The sequence below is a fragment of the Lissotriton vulgaris genome, unplaced genomic scaffold (genome assembly GCF_964263255.1).
Source record: "Lissotriton vulgaris unplaced genomic scaffold, aLisVul1.2 SCAFFOLD_9746, whole genome shotgun sequence".
Taxonomy (NCBI): domain Eukaryota; kingdom Metazoa; phylum Chordata; class Amphibia; order Caudata; family Salamandridae; genus Lissotriton; species Lissotriton vulgaris.
Genome location: NW_028242021.1, coordinates 31,485 through 51,764, shown reverse-complemented (window position 1 = coordinate 51,764; position 20,280 = coordinate 31,485). Strand labels below are relative to the sequence as shown.

Below are 20,280 nucleotides of genomic sequence, written 5' to 3'. Positions count from 1 at the left end.
TGTGGAAGTTTCGGGAGTATTGCGTCCGGTCGAACAGTGATGTGCACTGGGTCGATCATCATGCGTCCTACGTCCGAATCTGTCTCGGCCCACAGATACGGAGGCAGAGTGTCAAGTAGGGACGAGTCAGTGTCAGTGATGGAAAACATGAGTCGGGAAGGGCAATGTCTGAGCAGAGTTGGGTTGTCGTACAGAAAAACTCGAACTCCGTCTTGTGAACATCTAATAGTAGCTCGGAAATGTTTCAGTAAGTCAAGTCCCATAATGGCGTCAGGAGTATTGGAGGAAAGCAAAAACGTCGTGTCAGTGGTGTTGTTCTCTAAGTCGAAGGAGATCGGTGTGGACAAAGGATTAGTGGAGTGCGTTCCATCGAAACCTATCGATGTTACAAGCGAGCCAGACAAGGGTGCCCTCGGAATCAGTTGTTTAGATAACGCACTACGTGTCGCGCCAGTGTCTACCAGAAATGGAGACTTCGTACCTAGGACCTTAGCGGTGACATAAGGACCTTGTTGGTCAACATAGAGCTCGACTGGATCCCTCCTTTGCCCTAGGCAGTCCTATGCGAAGTCGCGGGCATCGTCGCAGTCAGACTGCTGGTACTGGTTTTGTCGGGGACGGTCAAATGTATTCGGTCTGTTTGATCTATCGTTATTCGTGTCATTTGTGGTCCCCCGTTGCTGTCCTCTATTTCTCGGTCCACCCGCTACGTCTTTGGGGTCCCTATTTCTGTTCATCTCCAACAGAACCGGACACTGGGATTTCCAATGGCCGAATCCCTTGAAGAATGCACACTGGTCCTCGCTAATGTCTCTACGTCCAACATGGGGTGTTGGGGTACGGTCTTTAGGGGGTGCGTTCCTAGGGACATTTGTCTGGAAGTTCCCTTTGTATTGCTCTCGTCCTATAGTCTCCCCTTGCAACTGAGCAATCATCACCCTTTCCTTTAAGTCTTTCTTCTTTTTCTCTGTCACTCTATCGTTTTCATTTTTCTGGTGCTCGTAGTATTGGGCCATCTGGAGGATAGCTGCGGGTTTGGAGGCTGCCTAACTACTCTCGCTGGCCTGCAGTTTCGGAGAGACCTCCTGCGACAAACCTTTTACATAATTCTGGACAAACAGATGGTGTCCGGTTGCAGTGGTCATGTCCTGGCCGCTGTAATCGGAGAACACCGTTTCAAATCGGGAGAAGTATTCCGATACGTCTTCCTGGGGTTTCTGACGGCAGGCCGTTACTATCGACCAGTCCACTTTCTTTTCTGGGATCAGGGTTTTCAATTTCTGTACAATTTTGTCTGGGAGTTCTAAAATGGATTTCAAAGGCTTCTGTCCAGGTTCTCGTTGCCTATCTATGCCATCGAGTTGTGACCAGGTATGTCCAAACAGCTCAAGGTGGTCGACTTTCCGGATTTGCTTCCACACATCAGCTGGCAGACATAACCCGAAAAATAAGTCGATGTCAGCCAGGGTCATAATCGTTGAACCTAGGGCTGTACCTAATTCAGTGTAGAAGGCAGTGGGGTTTTTACGTAAATCGGGCAGAGACTTCCGGAACGTCAGAATATCTTGCCGATCCCATGGTTGGTAGACCCAGTTGTACACTACCCTCCCTCTTGCATCTTGGTGGTTAACGTCATCGTGTGTTCCCAGACCTCGTGGGGGAACGCAGTAGGGGGCAGCCTCTCTTATTGGCATCATGGTGCTAGCTTGCTCAGTTCGTGATTCGGTCGCTACGGGTGTCGTAGGTTTAGCTTCCAATTCTTGTTCAGTGAGGTGGCGGAAAACCTCAAGCGTACGCACAAGGAGGTCCGTCACGTCACACTCGCCCTCATCCCCGATATCGACCTTTCTATACAGAGTCGTTAGGCTTTCGGGACCTTTGTCTCAATATCGGTCCTCATACGCATTCAGGGCATGATAACACAATCGTACGGCAAAGTGCCGTCTGTGGCTCCCTGCATATGAGTTGAACATATCCGTGATGTGCTCCTCACTCTCCTTTCTTTCTACCAGTGTCCTCACTATCTTGTCGATCCCTGCTCGCTCATCTTTGCTTAACCTGTTCGTTCTTGTGGAATCTGTCTTTCGGGCCTCTGGGTTATCTAACACTGTTGCTTGTGCTGTATCTAGTACAAGGGGTTCGGCCTGCCCGGAGGCCATGGGGACCGAAGCTCTGGTACTACTCTCGCCTGTTTTTGGGGGTAGTGGGTGCTGCGCTAAAGGTTGGGAAGGGGCATATGGAGGGGGCATGTAAATGATCGGAGGACCTAACAAGAGATCATCGTTGGCTCGCTGTTTCGAGGGTAATTCAGGGTAGAGCGTAGAGGGTGTTCTAACCGGACACTGACTTGATGTCGCTAACTCTTGTTTCTGTTTGGCTTCTTCTCTCTCCTTAATCTCTTCTTCTAATTTCCTAGCAGCTAGGTGGGCTGCCTTTCGCAGCTCTTTCTCCAACCTAATTTCATTTCTCTTTTTACGTTGTTCTGTCTCTTTGCGCCACATGCCGAGACTATCAAGCATAGTGGGCGTTGTCTTGTGGTTCCCAAGGGCTGTTTCTAGCGCGCTTATTTTATCCTCATCGAAGGATCCTATCAGTGGCCACTGACTTTTCTGATCCTTCTTCGTATATTTATGCCACAGCTTGCTATAGGCTATGGCGATCAATCCATGCTTCATAAACATGTCCTTATTAGGGGTGCCTTCCAGTGGAGCCGGATGGTTCATCTCTAATAAGCGGTCCGGGCTAAACAGGCTACCAATCAATGGGGAGAATAAGTAGGCATGACGGGTTACAACGGGGACAAAAGTCTGCGTTACCTACCCTTTCACTACCTGCAAAGAGAGAACCTGTTCTTCCCTGTTTGCAGACAGAGAATCTCCAGAAAACAATCCGCGAACAATAATGTTCGGGTCAAACAATCAATCAGTGGGGGAGAAAGATAGGCACAACGGATTACAACGGGGACAAAAGTCTGCGTTACCTATCCTTCACTACCTGCAAAGAGAGAACCTGTTCTTCTCCGTTTGCAGACAGCGAATCTCCAAAAAGAACCAACAATTCAAAGAGTAATACTAATATTTTCTAAACAATCAAGCAATCATTTCGCAATCTGTCGTGTTACACGACCTTACCCGGACCGCATGGACAGTTTCTTGTCTTCCGAATCCAGCGCCCGATCGTCCTCTATTCTTAGTGACCGTCGCGGCACTCCTGATGGTTCCCAGTCAGGACCGTAGATCACTCGAGAGAGGTCTGTTCGGAACCAGTGAAGTTCGGATGATCGGCTGTCAGACGAGGGTCTATCGGACAGGAGCTCTCCCGATCGTTGCAGTCGTTCACTCTGTCGTCAGGACCTCTCCCACTGGATCCACGAGTCGCTGATGGGCCCCACGTTTGGGACGCCAATTGTGGAAAAAGGTACGGGCCGATGACCTTTTTCAGAGTTGCCCGGCGCTAACCGCCTCTAATACCACTCAAGTTACCAAACAAAGAGGCAGGCGCTGGAGACTGGAAGGCAGGAAACAGAAGTTTTATTCCGACGGAGCAGAACACATCAATTCAGACAACAGGGTATCTTCACGAGGTGCTCTAATCGCATCTCTGAGGCCTGGCCTCTTATACACAGGTTTATGATCTTTATTACAGTTTATTGCATGTGGCACATTCTTGCAAATACTTTGAAGTACGGAAAGGCATCCTCAGAATCCCTCCTTCAAGCCCGTTCCCACAAACATTTACAGTAGGAGTCCCCACCCCGGTCACAACAGGTGACGATTGTCGCGCAGCTGGACATTCCGCCGATTCACGGAATGCATGTGGTCGATCGGATCTCATGGGGTGGGGGCTTGATCAACTCGTGGATCCTTTGATGGGGGAAGCTTCCTACTGTATGGGAGGCAATAAACAGCATCCACAGGGCCAGGTGGCGGCCTGGGAACGAGCAGGACAATCGGGCACAGAGGAAAGGGGGTTTTATCAAAGGACCCGGGATCATGAAAGGAATGGAGGGAGGTGTTGAGCTGGGAACAGGATGGGGTTCCGAGGCAGGGTTGCGCTGAAGAGGGGTTTATGGCCCAAGCATGTGAGAGCGGGGGCTGTCAGTGCGCGGGGGATGCCTGCGAGGTCAGGAGAGAGAGAGAGAGACGCGCTGGCTATCGGCGATGGGCAGAGAGGTCATGGCATTTAAAATGGCTGCCGCTTACGGGCACGAATGGGCCCAAAAAAGGGGGCAAGATGGCGCCGATAATGTTGACACTGCAAACTAGATTTTAACAAGCATGCACGCCGTACGTGCTCCCTGGCCAGGAGAGGAGAACAGGGTGGTGTGGAGTCGGGAGTCGGACGGTTCGGGGCTGGGCCGCGTTTTACTACGTTTTAAGGTAAGAGAAAGACCTGCAGCAGCAGACAGACCTGAGGGCTCGGATTTGGGAGATGGTTTAAAGGGTAGGCATGGTATGGGATGGTAACTCCCAGGTTGCTATGTGTTGTTTTGCTATTATCTTCCTTACCTCGGTCTTTGAAAGCACTTTACTTTTATTTTATATAATAAAATAATGTACATCGCAGTAACCGAATATTTTGTTTTTTATTCGTATTTTCAGTTATGACTTTTCCTGCTGGTATCTTTTTGGGTACTGTTGTAACATGCGTTATGATCTGACAGTCAAGAGTACGGGAGACGCCCACTGTCACAAGACTGTGTGGCTTATACATCAGTTTTGAATGTTTTGACCCGCAGAGTATCTATTCAGTTCCCTATCATGCAGACTGTGATAGTCAGTGTGTCCTGGGCACACAGGTATGCCTTTACACATGGCATTGCACAGTCCAGTATTATTTGAAGAGAACTAGTGCACAACAGCCACAGCATCACCCATAATGGCCCATGCTGGGATGATTGTACCCAGGCAGGCAGGCTTAAAGCAGATTGTTTATGTGCTGCAAGATGCCACCACCACTGTCAGACTGGGGACAGTGGGCAGGGGTGGAACTGCAACACTGGGCCACACACCGGTCCCAAGGAAACGTGAAACGGAGTTGAGTTACATACATAGTTAATATACTTGCGTCCGTATGAGGTGTGTTAAGAATTGCCCGGTGTGCTCAGATGGTGAATCAGACGTGATAAGTAAAAAAAAAAAGTTTCATTCACAAAAGTGTGAATACAAAAATGTTTGTTGGAAGGTGGAACATGTAGAAAGAGCTCCGTGCCCCAGGTGGTGATTTATGGGTGAAAATGTAACGCCCTATGGTGTGCATTCAAAAACGTGTCTAAGGAGAGTTGACGGGTTACTTTATGTTGTTAGAGTTACTATTCCCTGCATAGCTATGTGAATACTATTTGAAATAAGTACCATGCCATAATTTGTCCTCGATGGCAACCATTGTCCTTGTCTTAACTTCAACTCACCCAGGTATCCCTGAGAGTCGTGTGGGCAGCCCTTGCTGTTCACATTAGGACATTGAGTCGCCGTGTCTAAAGCAATTCCACATGCAAATATTACATTTAGTACCCAAACTGAGTACCTCTGCTCTCAAAAATCCAGTCTGGTAACTGGGTCACTTTTTTCTTTTTTAATGAGAATGCTGTTACACAATGACACGACCCAGCATTCCAGAACGGATGGAGGAGCAGAGCAGATGGATAAAGAGAATACTACATTACTCTTGCTCGTTTTTATTATATATTTTTCACTTTACTTCAGTTTCAATTTCATTGTGCTGCTTTCCCAATCAGGCTTTGCTTGTCCTGTGATATGTACTTTAGAGGCCTTTAAGGCACAATTTCGGATTATTCTTGCGACACAATATGCAATTAGAGGGGCCTCACATCTTTCTTTCTGCCCAGGGCCTCAGAAGACCTAGGACCGGCACTGGCCTAGTGTGCCACACCCTACATAGCAGGCCAGGCATCTGGACTCCACTCACATTTGCTGACGTGTTGCAGTTGAATTGTGCACCAGTAGTACGTAGTGTTCCCCGGTTCATTCGTGCTATATGAAAAGAATGCACCGGCTCAGTCATATGCATAGCGGCTCCTGAGAGCACACAATGTTTAATCTTGAGCAGCACACAGTTTTCTTCATTTCCCTGCTCTGGAATGTTCTTCAGTAAACCTCCTCGCTACGTTTCAGGGCAAGGTTTAAGAGACGTCAGGAAGACAGTTTTTCAGTTTAACTGCCCTGATTGCTGGCTGCATAGAATTTAACACACACGGGCAATTGATGGCCCCCATGTTTATGATATGAATAAAAACATAACGCAAAGAGGTAACTAACTGCCAGTAAATTATATTTGCTATCAAGGCTAAACTATGTTATACAGCAATGTCATTCTTTGATATAACTAAACCTATCGGTATGTTTTTTTTTTTTATAAAGCACATGGGCGGCTGAAAGGAGGGGCGCTTGCCCCCCCCCCCCATAGGAGCGACCCTCCTTGCCCCCCCTGCGGACGCCCATGAAAATCGTCACTTCAAGACGGGGTTCTCATTCTCTTTCCTCTCCTTTCTTTTATTTGCTTCCCTGTGAAATGGATCCAAAAAAGAAAGACGCTTTTGCTGGAAATGTCATATTTTTCAGACATTTTAATTCCAAAGTGCAGCATTGGGAACAAAAGTCTAAAAACATGAAAAATAGATAAATAACTAAATAAAGTAAGACAGATGGTAGCAAACTGGCCAAAGTGATTTTATTCACACTGAAACACAGTAGCCCACTTTTACAGAGTTTGCCAGTGAAGTACAAAGTTTGTCAGTGAAGCTCTATTTTTGTTTTCTTGTCTTTGTTTTCCCTGGACTTGGAACTAGTGCACCAATCCTGGAGGTACTGCAATCTGTGGATTGAAAACAAAATGTGTGCTGCGGCTCTGCGTCCAGGGATGTGGTCTTTTTACCATACTGCTAAGGATATAAGCAATGGCCATTGAAATGGGTCTATTCAGGGCCCTGTAGCCGTGTCCTTAACTTTTCAGGCAAAAGCACTCACTTATTTCTGAATAGTGAGTGTAACCATGTTGTTCCTGCTTACATTTCCCATGGTTTGCTAAATTTTGCATTCCCTATAAGTGTTTGCTTTTTCAAGGATGTTGTTACTTTTTTTTTGTAGGCCGCATATTGCTCTTTTCTAGTGCGTAATTTAAATTGAGCCGCATCCATTTGTTTATAGCGGGCAACAATTGGGTTGTAGTTGAAGGCAGTGGGAGTTTTTCTCAGTGGGGCAGTACAGTGTTCAGTGGGGGAGAGGATGTGGCACTGTGGTCAGAGCTGCTGAATTTGGAACTGGGAACCAGGTTCAGCCTTAATAACCAGTCCACCAGACCACTCTCCTGCGAGAGCACAATCACATGGTAGACCTTAGAAGGCTTCCCAACACCTTAGAAGTCCTGGTGTCTTCGCACCAGCAGGTGGACCCTAGCATGACAAGTGTAGATTAACCTTCAAGGCTTGTCCATCACTATCCATACTGAAGTTCACCTCCAGTCTTGCAGGCAGGCCTATGAAGCAGCACACCCTAGAACAACAGTCACTGAGGTCACAGGACCCTTGAGAAGGGCCAGCTCTAGGGCAGTGCAACCAGTGTGACTGCACCAGGTGCTGACTTTAGGTGGAGGCATCATGTTTGCAAGTATTATGGTTTTAAAAATGCTTGCTGCCTCCTTCCTGGCCTCCAGCAATTTTCGGCAACAATAAAAATGTCATGATGACTGGTGATTAATGTTCTTCCTAGAGAGAGATCAGAATTTTGTATAGTGGAAGTTTTGACTCATGGAAAGATAGCTCAGAGGTTTAATGTACCGGCTGCAAAGAACATGCGCCATGCAGATCACAAAGTGCACATAATGTAAAATGGTCAGTGGGCTTCTGCTTATGTCAGAGAGATCCTTTTGTTACTTGCAGTTTATAAGTTAAAATCCTAACTTAGAACACTGAGCTATTAACTGTCATCTAAGAGCTTGTAGTGTAGTTCCTATATCCCTTATAGGTTCTGCGCATTGGAATAACATACACGATAGGCTTGGCATAGGACTAAGGTCTGTATGCCCCTATTATGTATATTAAACTTAATTACTGTGTACCAGCTAGCTCAGAGGCCACTAGAAATTTCTTGAAGACAAGAAGGGAATAGCTTCTGGCAACCACATAACATAAAACCCACATCCCTCAGGATCATGGAAACAATATACTACTTTTCATTTAGTCACTCATCTCAGAGAAGTACATAGAAGAAACAGTTGTGTGTTTACAATAAAATTTATTGCACAGTTGTTATTCTAGTACTGGTTATATGTGCTGCACAGCTGTTGGACAGTAGCAGAGAATTATGGCCAGCAGTGCAGTTAAATAAAAAGGCTTTGTATAGTTCTACCATTTTGCAATAGTAATGAACAAATACATGAAATACAGAATGCATTAAGATAAAGCCTATACCCCTATGATGCCTAACTAGATGTACCTAAGTGTACCTAGCATGTGTGTAGGTCTTAGAGAGCAAAGAATCCCCCTAGGAGTTAGTCTAAGCCCTTTACCTTAGAGGGATTTCATCATGATCTTGAGCTGGACACCCACAGATGGGTGATGGACCTCTGCCAGCTGGAGCTGTGGCATGACGCAGCTTGCAGCGCCTTGGGAAGAGTGTCGCCCTGGAAGTCTCTGTCTCCTCTGGTTTGCTTGGCCAAAGGGAGGTATACTTATACTGGAAAGGTGTCTTGGATTGACATAATGCTGGTCAGAGGAAGATGTGTTCTTGGTCTGTTTCCAAGAATTTGTTGTGACGTAGGTTAGTCACTGTTGGACATGGAGATTACGTATTTAGGATGGACCGTCTTCTGTGCACAGAGCACACAGTGATCAGATAAGGGGACAGCCTCTCTGTTGCTTGTTATTGTGAAATGAGGGCTAATTTAGGTCAAAGGGCCTGCCTGTCTCTGTGAAAGGGCCAGCTTGTCTCTGTGACACAAAGGATTTGTGCCTCTGAGACAGTACCTATGTTAAGGCCTCAATTTCGTTTATAACACCCACTCCAATCTATGGACAAGAGTTAATAACCCATTAAAAGCAAAATACGTGACTAAAATAGGCATTTGCATATAATTGGCAGGTATTTGCATGAGAGTTTTATGAGCTGAAAAAAATAGCAGCTGTTAAAATATGTAAAATTACTATAGACTCTGTGGAGACAGGAAACATCTATAGCAGGGGTCTCCAACCTTTTCTGTAGTGAGAGCTACTTCTGATCAGTGAAAATCGTTGTGAGCCACTAAAGGCCAGGCAATTCGCGCATTTTTTGGAGACACCTCCCACGCCCTGCTTCATTGTCTCTAAGCCTGATTTATTTGTGACCCATACTCTGGTTTGAACAAAATACACATAGAGAGACCTATAGAGCTGTTCAAAGCTGTCTGCAGACTGAAAATCATAACATAATAAACTGTATATCTGCCTCACACCTCATTCACCACACTGCTACGTGCTGCGTCCCATACCATGATAACTGCACCTAGGAGTTCATCAGGCAAGACAAGGAAACACTTCCCACATAGAATCAAAAACCAAAGCAAACACTTCGAACTACCCACCCTACACAAGCCATAGCTTGCTAACCATGTAGGTAAGTGCTTCAGTGCCACACATTAGTAAGCGCTATAAAAATGCTGCAACAGAAGTCTTCCCATTTCTTCATTATCAAAAAATGTAAAACACAGGGAGAAAAGTTATGGTACAAATTAATACATATGATTTGCTTTCATGTCCGAACCTTTGCAGATTATTGGAACAAGTGGCCGATATTTGGAAAGGTGGCAACCTTAATTTCATTATAAAGCACTTCCCTCACTTCTATAACTCATGCTTTAACTCTGCAAAGTCCATTTTCAGAAAATGCATAGTTCTGCAATGTTCAGCAACAGACTGTCTGCTAAGCCTTGCACTCGCTGTACAGTCCTCTTCTACTTCCAGTAATAATATAGTAGCATGAAAAATAGGGCAATGTCCCTCAGAGCAGACCTCAATAAACAGAAAGCTCCATAGTCAGATCGATAACAGGTACTAGCCAGGAACGACACTTTGTAATCCATTAAAAAAGCAATACAATACATCCATCTAGTCCAGCCTTATCACACTTCTGTTGAGTAGGACTCACCTACAAACAATACGAAAACATGCAAAAACAGATAGTTTGGGATTCTTTTTATATAAAACATAACTTCCTGAAAATAATTATGAAAAAGAAATAGCACACCGGTAGAATGCTTTAATCTCATGGTATTTCAAATGGGCTCTCATCTCTAGGCCAGACCGTGGGAAAACTGATATTTCACAGACATTTCTGTAACTATGCATAAAGAGGGCTGCATTATAGCTCCTATTTGCTTTAATTGAAAATGTCATTATTGAAGCAGAAGGCCCCTCGTTTAAACTTGCATATTATATTGGGGCGTGGCTTACGCGCCGGCGGTGAAGGACGTCTCTCCTGTGAGCTCCGCATCGGACGAACCGCGGATGCCGTGAGACATCTCCAAAACCGCCTTCGGACGGTTTTTCTTCACGGAATACAGGATCGGAAGGTGGGATCTTCGTAATGCTGCACTTTGCCGGCTACAAGGAGCGCTGTAACACTAACAATTCCTGTTGGTAAATATCTCTTCAACTCGAATCACAAACGGCCGCCATTTTGAATGCCGCCGGCTCGTCTGCTTTCTCTACGCTGTACCTGCTCCTCGCTCTGGTGCTAGCCTGGCACTGGTTCCACTTCTGTCCCTAAGGTTTTTTATGAGTGGTTGTGGACTCTTCTGCATTCTTAAACGCTGCTCCCGTTTTACATTAAAAATGCGCAGTTTTTTCATATTTGTGTGGTGAAGCGGCCGCCATTTTGTGCTTTTGGTGATTTACCCTCTACTAATGTGTTGCTCACACACCTGACTTTTACCTCAGCGTTACTACAAGCTTCCTGTATTTCTGGCCTCCAACGACCATCGGTTTGTTTCCACTGCCTCAATGCGTTGTCCGTGCTTCCTGGTGAATGTCTTGGCGCTACATTTCTTTTACTCTAACACTCCATAACGCCATGAAGGTTTGTCACAATGTCAACTATTTAAGTTAGTGGATGCCTATTGTCTGTCCTCGTGTGGCCGTTTTTTCAGCTGCGCACTGATAAGCAGTGCCTCTCAGTATCCTCTTTTTTTTTTGCCACAAGGTGTGCCCCTATTACATTTGGGCGTCCACAGTATATTTCATTGTCGACAGCAACATTGGACACAGCTTCCTTCCATCATCCTGCAGTATGGCGAATCTCTCTACTTCACCGAAATTGTCGCAAACAGGAACAAAACCTAAAAGGCAAAAGAATGACCCTCCCTCCCCCATTAACACTTCGAATAATCCTGTTCTTGACTCAATCCTTGAGGAGGTGCGAGGTCTTCAACCTTTTATGTCTGCTACCAACGCTAAGCTTCAGCAGATCGAGGAGCGCTGGGTGGTCATGGAAAATAAGGTTTTGAACTTAGAGCAACGTGTCAGCGATGTCCAAGACCTCTCAACCAAGATTCCACTTTTGGAACAAGAAATCCACAAACTCAAATTGCACACCGAAGATTTGGAAAATAGAAATAGACGCAACAACCTACGCGTTTATGGTGTTCCGGAAAATTTGGAGGGGTCAGACATGGTCTCTTTTATTCGGAAACTTCTTCAAGAACTTTTGGAACTCTCCCCATCGACTCATCCTCTCAACATCCAGAGAGCGCATCGCCTTGGTCGTATCAATTCCAACGCAACCAAACCACGTGGAATCATCATGCTATTCTTGGAGTTCACAGAACTCATGAACGTCCTAAAAGCTGCCAGGGCCAAACGTCGCCTTCAGTGGTCTGGTCACAACATCTTCATTTCTCAAGACCTCTCTTCTGCTACCAACGCTCGTCGTAAGGAATTCCTGAACCTCCGTCCCACGATGCGTCAACTCAATATTCAATATGGAATTCTTCATCCCTGTTTCTGCAAGATCACACACAATGGGCGTACCAAGTCGTATGATGATCCCCAGAAACTTCGAGACTATTTGATGAGTATCACTCCTTCTACCATGGAAACTGCCAGCTAATGCCTTTTCGTCTTTCAATGTTTCTCCTTTTCTAAACTCATTCCTCCAAATTATATATTCACTCTTAACGTGTCTCTCCTTCCTACCTTGCTCTTAACTTCCCTCTCACATCCTTGTGTATATCCTTTTCTCATATGTCCGTATCTGGTTTGCTCATGGGTCATGTCCTCTCTCTGGTGTACCCGCGTCTCGCATGTATTGGTTACTGTTTTCTTCTCAGATCAAGCCTTTGTGCATTGGTCTGTTTCTTCATTCTCTTTCCATCTTTATGTCTCTTCCCTCTTTTTTTCTATTCTCTCTCTCTTCTTGCTTCCTTCCTCTCAAGCTACCTCTGCTGTTTTCTTTACTTCTGTATATCTTTTTTCCATGCTACTTGACTTTTCTTTCCCTTCTTGAAATGAGCGCTCCCCTATCCCAAAGTTTAACCGTTATTTTTTGTCTTCTTCTATGTAGTGATCTCCTTGCTGTGTGTTGCATCCACTCTCCGCCCATTCCTCCCTTCACCCGACATGTGTAATTTTGTCTCTTGGAATGTTCGTGGTCTTGGTCATCCTGTCAAGCGTCAGAAGGTATTGTCTCATTTAACCAAATTTCATTCACAGGTTGCCTTTCTTCAAGAAACTCATTGCTCGGACATTGATTCCCTTAAATTGAAAAGACAATGGGTGGGTCAGGTTGTATTTTCTCCTGCGGTCAACAAAAAAGGAGGGGTTGCTATATTATTTCATAAGTCTTTAAATGCTCAAATTATTTCCTCTCAAAATGATGATGAAGGTCGTTGGGCAATGGCAAAGGTTGTTATTCAGAACAAGATGATGGTCTTATTAAATATTTATGGCCCTGTTCGTCCAGATCCCAAATTTTGGAAAGACATTAAATTACTTATTTCATCCATTGACTGCCCTAATTTCATCGTTGCTGGTGACTTTAACCAATGGCTAGATCCTTTTTCAGACCGATTGTCCTCAAGTAAATTCCAACCTGATAAAACCCATAAGGCTTTTCAATCTGCCATTGCCTCTCGTCCTTTGCATGACTCTTGGAAAGTGTGTAATCCTGATTTACTTGAATATACTTTTTTTTCTAATGTCCACCACACACGCTCAAGGATTGACTATATTATGATCAGTAAGTCTCTCCTTCCCTCCCTTCAAAAATCTGTTATTGGCTCTATTTTTATTTCTGACCATGCACCGGTCTACACTACCCTGGATTTATCCATTACTCCCTCCACTTTTAGTCGCTGGAAATTTAACTCTTTTCTTTTATCTGATGCCACTTTTATGAAAAAATGTACTGAGTTTTTTAATGAATATTTTTCCCTTAATAACCCTGCTGATACTTCCATTCCTAACACTTGGGATGCTTTTAAGGCTTCTCTTCGTGCTTTTACGATTTCCTATGTTTCTACCAAAATAGAAGCTTAACAAGCAAAAATATGAAGACCAACTTAAACATATTAAAACCCTTGAACATACATATTTCTCCTCCAAATCCCCATCCGCCCTTCAGGACCTGATTCAGGCCAAAACTGATCTCAATAAAATTATAACTAATGAAGCTTGTCATACTCTTCTTAAAATAAAATCTAAGTATCATGGGGGTCAGAACAAAGCAGGCAAAATGTTGGCCAACTACCTGAAAATCAAATCTGAACGTAAAGCTGTTGGTCCAATTTTCAATGACTCACTCAACAAGCTGGTCACCTCTGATGAAGATATTGCTGAAGTTTTCCACAACTACTACCAAGCCTTATATACAGATGATACTCATCCTACAGATGCCAACCTAGCAACTTTTTTTGAAGGCCTTCCCTCCCCCCCAGCCCTTCCTGATGAATTTTCACACCTAGAACGTGAAATTACCCTCCAAGAGATTACTTCAGCTATTCATTCCCTTAAAAAATCAAAAGCCCCTGGTCCTGATGGCCTACCGATTGAATTTTATTCCGCCTTTCATTCTTTTTTTGCTCCCAAACTCCTTCAATTATTTAACTCCTTTATCTCTGAAGCTAAGGCCTCTGGGTCCTTTTTAGACGCCCTCATTGTCATCATCCCGAAACCTGATAAGGATCATACCCAATGTAAAATTTTCCGCCCCATTTCCTTAATTAATTATGATTGTAAAATTTTTGCTAAAATTCTTTCCTCTCGCCTTGATTCTGTTATACCTCGCTTAATTAACACAGACCAGGTGGGGTTTGTTAAGGGCAGACTTGCTGCTGATAATGCACGTCTTTTTTCCAATGTCCTCTCTTATAGTAAAAATGTCAAACTCCCATTGGCAGCCCTATCCCTAGATGCTGAAAAAGCTTTTGATCGTATTAATTGGCAATATATGTTTCGAACCCTTACTTGGTTTGGTTTCGGTCCAAATTTTATAGCATTAGTCAAACTCCTTTACTCTTCCCCTCGTGCCAGTATTTTTGTTAATAATCAATTTTCCAGATTTTTCTCTTTAACAAGAGGCACAAGACAAGGATGTCCCCTTTCCCCCTTATTATTTATCCTTTGCCTTGAACCCTTTTTGCAACGTATTCGTTCCAATCCTCATATAACTGGTTTAAAATTCTCCTCTATTGAAGCTAAACTCTCAGCGTATGCTGATGATGTCCTCATTTACATGTCTAATCCTGAATCTTCCCTCCCGCCCTTTTTAGATGAAGTTCAGTTATATTCCTCAATATCGGGATATAAGCTCAATCTCTCCAAAACTGAAGTGCTTCCCCTTAATTCTTTGTGTTTTCAATATATGTTCAGTAATACTGATTTTGCATGGTGCCCATCTAAAATCAAATACCTAGGTATATGGTTTTCTTCCTCTCTAAAAGATACCCTTAAATTAACATTTGATTCGTTACTTAACAAAATTCAATCACTTCTACAGATTTGGTCTCCCTTATTCCTTTCTTGGTGGGGCAGATTGGACACCATCAAAATGATGATTACCCCTCATGTTTTATATACAGTCTCTATGCTCCCTTTCAAAATTCCTAAATCCTATATTTCCCGTATCAATTCACTGTGTACAAAATTTCTGTGGAACAATAAACATCCCCGCATTGGATTACATAAGTTAGTTCGTCCTAAAAATGAGGGTGGTGTTCGTTTCCCTGATTTTTGCTCTTACCACTCTGCCTTCCTTATCAAACAATCCTTCTCCTTGGCTTATGATTTCCTTGATACTCCTGTTCCTAAATGGGTGCTCCTGGAACGCTCTTTTTTAAAGGATTTCGCATTTCAACATGTTCCTTTCATGTCAAATTGTACCTTTATATCCAAATATCCTATATTGAAATATTGCCAATCTACCTTGCAAAATGTTTTTTCCTCCTCCCTTTCCCCTCTTCAATGTTTTTTATCATCTGTAGTTTGGTACAACAAATTTCTCAGGTATAAAGGTAAATCATTCTATTTTAAACACTGGAAAGAAAAGGATATAATGTTTGTACATCAATTTTTTCTTGATTCTAATCTCCTCTCGTTTGTAGATCTACAAAATAAGTTTAACTTACCTTCTTCTTTTCTTGCTGAATACTCTATTATAATCTCTGCTATTCAGTCTCATCTATCCTCATTATCCTCTTCTTCTGATTCTTTTTCTTCTTTCACTCCTCTCACTCCACTTTACCCTCTCTTCTCTTCCCAACAACCTAAAGCTGCTCTTGTATATTCGCTCTTATTATCTAATTGCTCTGTCCGAACTAAGTCTACAGTGGAGACTGCTTGGGAAAATGATTTGGATGTCTCCTTTGACATTGCGCTATGGGATCGTTTATGGTCTCGACTCTTCAAAGTTTCTGTTGCTGCACGCATTACCCAATCCTTACTTTTTATTTATCACAGAGTTGTTATTACCCCGGTTACTATTCATAAATTTTCTCCAACATCTTCTCCTTTGTGTTGGTCCTGTTCCACAGTTCCTGGTACTCTACAACACCAACTTTACTATTGTTCCCCAGTTTTGTCTTTCTGGACCAATGTTTGGAATATATGCATGAAAATGTTATCTTTTTCTTCACAATTGTCCTTTATACACATATTTTTAGGTTCCTTAGCTGATGATATTGATATTACTACACCTTCTTCTGCTAAACTGTTAGATCTTTTTATTGCACTTGCATTTAAAGTTGTTTTATCGTGTTGGAAAGATAATTCGAAACTCTCGGTTCACACTTGGTGGAATTATATATGTGACGAACATAGAATTTCTATTGCCTCTTCTACCTCTGTTCCTTTGAAAATTAAATCTGACTTATTATGGCTCCCCTTTACTTCATACCTCTCTTCCAATCCTCCCCCCTTACCGCGTGCTTCTCATCCCCCATGATCCCTCCATTTTTCTTCCTTTTTCTTCTTTCATCTTTCTCTTCTCTCTTCTTTTCCTGTCTTCTCCTTTCTCCCTTTTCTTCTCTCCTTTCTGATCCTTCCTCTCTCCTCTCCCCTTCCTATCTTTCCATACCTTTATTTCTCTTTATAAATTACTGTAGATTGATGTCTTTAATTATTATTACACTCATATGTACTTTTTCCTAATTTTTCATGACATATTTCTTGTATCACTTTTTAATGCTTAATAAAAATTTCTTAAACAAAAAAAAAAAAAAAACTTGCATATTATTGAAATAATAGAAATAAAAATACTTATACATTAACAAATGTAATATACAGATCTAATTTATTCAAACTCTTACACATCATCAAATACTGAAAACGCTGCAAACAAGTGACCATGAATTTGTTCCTTAAAAACAAAATGACAAATCCGATCACACCTCATGCATGCACACACACTCCAGATCACTACTGCACTCACCAGCCTGCTTTCCTCCTTCCTGCATAGGTTATGAGTATCTGAATCAGTGTAATAATAGAGTCCTTCATTTAACATTCTTCTAAGTAGCACCTCAAGAACCACATAGACAGAACATCAATGGGATCAAAGTGCATGGCTAAAATCAGGAAAGGACTAATGAGCCTTGTTAAAAAAAAAAGAACACACAAAAAGAAATTGCATCATCTCAGCCACTAAAAGTGTAAACTGCCTCTATTAAAAGCATAGTAGTAAAAGTACTTAACGAATCCATTTGTTTGTCGTAGCTGTGGTGCAGCAAAACACAGCTCCATGTCACACAAGCAGGGCTGCCTTGGCACAAAGTGATGGGCCTGTTTTGGGAGGATCGGGTCACTACATGTAAAGCGCTTTGATTTCAACATCTGCTGCCACTGCACTTTAAAACTGAAAGAATATATTACAGCACAGTGGCAGCCGATGTTAAAATCAAAGGGCCTTGCATGCACTAAGCTGCTTTCACTGACTTTAACACGAAGGCCAATTTAAAGCATGCTGTAGTGTAGTCCGTGAAAGCAGTTTAGTTCAGGCAAGCACTTTCGATTTTCTTTTTTTCTTTTTTATCAAGTCCTTTTCTTTAACTTTGTTTAGGCAGTTCGTTTTGTGTTTGGTTCACCGAGTCAAAAGCTTTGACATTCAGAAGGGTTGGCTTGTTGATGAAGGGGTGCCACTGCCCCTGGATGCTGGGGCTGTCCATGTGGTACATTTTGCGTATGCGGATAATGTCCAGTCCAGACTGATTAGCCTTTTTCTGAACAAGTTGTACAATTTCATCAGCAGATTTGCTAGTTACCAGCTCACCTTCACTGCTCCGTTCAAATATTCTGTTATGAGCTTAGGATGGTGCATTTCTGGGGAGTATAATACATCACAATGTCGGGATTCCGTTTGGCAAAATCTACAACGTTTTCTTCTATAAACTCTCTGGCACCCCTTGAATTCTGTGCGTCCGTTCTGAAAACCAGGGTGAGCCTCTTCAGCTGGCATATGTACCGTCCTACTCCGTTCTGCAGCACGCTCTGCAGAAACCTGCTTGGGGTTCCACGGGAGGTCATGCTGCAGACAGGGATCCGCACAGCACTGTCAGTGGAAGAGCAAAGACACTGCCGGACTTTCAATTTTCACATCGGCTGTGACCGTGGCAGCAGCTCGGTGCCCGCAAAGACCTTGGATTTTAATATCGGCTGCCACTGCGCTTAGTTACTGAAGTCCGATGTAAAGCGCGGTGGCAGCTGGTGTTAAAATCAAAGGCCTTAGTTACAATACACTTAGCCGGTTTTAAGAACTATGCTGCTATTAATCCAGGGGCACACTTACCAGTCCTGCGCAGCTTCCCACCAGGATTCAACGGCAATTATGAAGCACGGAGCCTGCCTGGAAAGGCAGGTGGCGCGTGACTTCAGGAAGAACGTCACGTTCTTTAGCCCGACGCACCCCAGCTAAGCTTGCTTCAGCAAATCAGAACTGCTGGTTTTTGTGAGGACGGGCAAGGGCTGATAGCCGACAAAGACAACAAACGGATGCAAAATGAAATGCTTAAATGACGTCTCTGCAATTAGGAAGCATCACGAGCTACTCCCAGGGGGTCGGCGAGCTACGGGTAGCTCGCGATCGACCGGTTGGAGACACCTGATCTATAGTGTCATTAAAAAATATATATATACTCTTTAGAGTAAGTAGTTACTTATAAAAGTTTCTGTTTATAAAATTGAAAACTCTTTCATGCTTTTTTCAGAAGACCATGCTTTCTTTAAAAAAGTAAATTTAGAGGGAAAGCTCCAAGCACTCGGTGAAAGTTGAAACAATAACAGAAAAAATGTGTTTCAGGACATGTTTTGAAGAACTAGAGATAAAAAGTGCTGGTAGTCACAACATTTCTTGTAGCCATTTGCTGCAATGAACAGACCTTTTTAATACCTCGCATAGTCGTTGTGGAAGCACAGAAAGACAGTGCTGCCAGTTGCTTGTTCTGAGGCAGCCAGTGCTGAAGATTGTACCTGTGTGCCTGGATTTACTCGTACCTCACCTTCAGCCATATTCGCCGATGAGGTCTCAATCCATACCTTGGTGTTGCTAAATGAAGCACAAGGCACCCACTGGATTTGCAAGGAATGCTTTGGTTTGATGGGAATACGCTTGGGACACAGCCAAGCATGGGACTTCAGCAGACCCTGCATGGTGGTAATTGCCACTGGCGTTTTCCTTTGGAAGTGTCAGACAGATGCACATTCTCTATTGCAAGAACAGGTAAGTTGCAGTCTTGTCAGACTGGTCTTTTAAATTAGAAACCATGGGAGGCATAGTTCCTGTTCGAGGTATTCCCAAGGTGTATCACACTGCTTGTATGTGAAAGACCGAATTTATCAAAAAGGAAAAAGGGGCAGTCTGTATTTAAGAGTGCCATTTTGCAAAAAGGAAAAAAATATTTCTTTAGCTGATGTAAAATGATGCTGCACAAGCATGGTTTTCAGATTGCCTTAAGCACTGAATTTTATAAAGGAAACTTTCGTTTTTACTACTGTCAGTGTTGGGGCCTTTTTTTAAAAAAAAGGCACAGCTTCCCTACACTGTAGGATTTCACTACCTCTGGATGTTATCTGTACATAACGTGTGTCTGGCCTATGTATACTGAGTCCCTTGGTGACGTTCAGGAATCATTTCTGTGACAGGTATTTGTGTCAAAAGGCCAAACCACCCATATTTTCCTAACTGGGCCTGTCCTGTTGTGTTGTAAATAGCATCTAATGTTGCCCCTGCTGGTGTATGTATGGTGGTGTTTGGCAATGTTCCTACTGGTGTTTAAACAACCACATTTCTAGATGCATTTTAATTCTGTAGGAGTTGATAACCTTAATGAAGGTAACAGGTATAAAGCGTTGCAATATGATTAAATCTCTAACATTTCATGATCTGAAAGTGCAGCAATTATTCATAAAACAGACAACATGTTATACACTGTATCAGTAACCCAATTTTCACAAAAATGTACTGAAGTTAATTACATCACTGAATGCATGATAAAAATAAATGAAAATGAATGAAAGTTCAAAATACATTAATCAGAATTAAAAACTGGATGATTAATTACATCATTTAGAATATACAGGTTTGTTCAGGTCGAATACATTTATGAGTCTCTTTTGCATTTGAATTGAAAATGGACGTGGCTTCAGTTTTATGTTGATCCTGTATTGTAGAAAGTGTCCACTAAGAGTCATACGAAAAGCTAGCTCTAAGTAAAGCCAGAACAGAAAAAGATGAACCCAGAAATACCCCATAGTTCTACTCATGGTGAAGCCAGGTCTGTATCTTTTGGAAAGGAAAAGGTTCA

The 20,280-nt window shown here is 43.1% G+C and overlaps 1 pseudogene; it reads right to left on the bottom strand.

Moving 5' to 3' along the window:
- Positions 1-17,526: 17,526 nt before the first annotated feature.
- LOC147669097 (large ribosomal subunit protein mL43 pseudogene) lies at positions 17,527-18,004 on the bottom strand (annotated as a pseudogene).
- Positions 18,005-20,280: the final 2,276 nt, after the last annotated feature.